This window comes from Chrysochloris asiatica, unplaced genomic scaffold (genome assembly GCF_000296735.1).
Source record: "Chrysochloris asiatica unplaced genomic scaffold, ChrAsi1.0 scaffold00005, whole genome shotgun sequence".
Taxonomy (NCBI): Eukaryota; Metazoa; Chordata; class Mammalia; order Afrosoricida; family Chrysochloridae; genus Chrysochloris; species Chrysochloris asiatica.
Genome location: NW_006408523.1, coordinates 10,011,161 through 10,012,889, shown reverse-complemented (window position 1 = coordinate 10,012,889; position 1,729 = coordinate 10,011,161).

The window sequence follows — 1,729 nt, the reverse complement described above, 5'->3', positions numbered from 1 at the left end:
CTTTGGACATATTGTCAGGAGGGACCAGTCACTGGAGAGGGATATCATGTTTGATAAGGTAGAGGGCCAGAGAAAAAGAGGAAGACCCCCAGTGAGGTTGATTGGTAAAGTGGCAGCATCAATGGGCTCAAGCATGGCAACAATAGTGAGGTTGGCCCAGGACCGGGCGGTGTTTCTTTCTGTTGTGTATAGGGTTGCTATGAGTCGGCACTGACTCAATGGCACCTAACAACAACAACAACAATGCCTAGGATATTGATCTTTATATGCTCCATTTCATTTTCGACAACAACTCCTGTTTTCCCAGATTCATACTGCTTACATTCCATGCTCTGATTATTAATGAAAGTTTACAGCTGCTTCTCCTCATTTTGAGTTGTGCCTCATCTGCAAATTAAGGTTCTGAAAGCTTTATTTCATTTGGGTCAACTCTACTTTGAGTAAGCAGCCCTTCCCCAGTAGCATTTTGAGTGCCTTACAAGCAGAGGGACTCATCTTCCACCACTAAGTCTGAGGGCATTCTGGTGTTTTCATCTTCTGGCACCATATCTGACAGTGTCCCACTGTTCTTCACAAGGTTTTTCGTGGCTAAACACTCAGCAGTAGTCTCCCTCTCCTTCTTCCTAGTCTGTCTTAGTCTTTAAGCTCAGGTAAAACCTGCCCACCATTGGTGACCCAGCTAGTATTTAAAATACCGGTGGCATAGCTTCCAGAATCACAGCCACACACAAGCCATCACAGTATGACAAACTGACAAGTAATTGGTGACCTGTCTGATAGAGATTATGATTTAAAGGAGAATAAGCATAAACCAGATCATTTTTTAAAAACAAATGTGTAATGAGAAATCTAGTTCTTCTAACACAGAGACCCAACATGGTGGGCAGCAAGAAGGTGTCAGAGGTGACTGTCCTGAAGGAATGACATAAGCCCTGAAGGATAAGTGGAAGGGAGCATCCAAAGAGCTAGGATGGCGTGGGGCACCATTCCAGTCAGGGAAACTTGTATAGAGGAGACAGGGGCCTGGGAATGTGGGTCTACCTAGAAGAGTGTGGGCCTGAGAGGAATGCCCACCCTTCAGAGGGAGGCCTGCGCCGACTTCTATAAATGCTGTGTAAAAACCTTTAGCCAGTCTGTACTATCGGATGGCTCCTTCTATTTCTTGACTTTCCAAACAAACTCATTCATGGTGACTCTGATAGATGCGATTCTGGAGTCAGAGTCTGGCCACCAGCGAATGGTAGACTTCTCCCCAAACTACTTTTGCAGCCTTGGCACAAAGCTGAAAGAGCTTAGGTGACCTAAGTGACTTTGATGTCACGCCTCAGTCTTACTCCTGAGCAGAGGAAACTTCTGGGGCTGACTTACCTGCAAGACACACCATCTAGCAGCCAAAAAATGTTTTAATTTTATTCCTTTTTTTTAAATCAGAAGGATAAAAGTAAATTTAAGGACCATTAATATATTGTTATAAATATGTTGTTAAGTGGTGTCAAGTCAGTTCCGACCCATAGCAACCCTGTATAGCATTTCCGAGGAGCAGCTGGTGAACTTGAACCACTGACCTTGCAGTTCAAATAGCTTTGCAGTCTAGCGCATTAACCCATAGCACTAAACCAGGACTCCTGGTTATAAATATGTTGTTGTTGTTGTTAAGTGCCATCGAGTCGGTTCCGACCCATAGTGACCCTGTACAGGGTTTCCAAGGGTGTAAATCTTTACGGGAGTA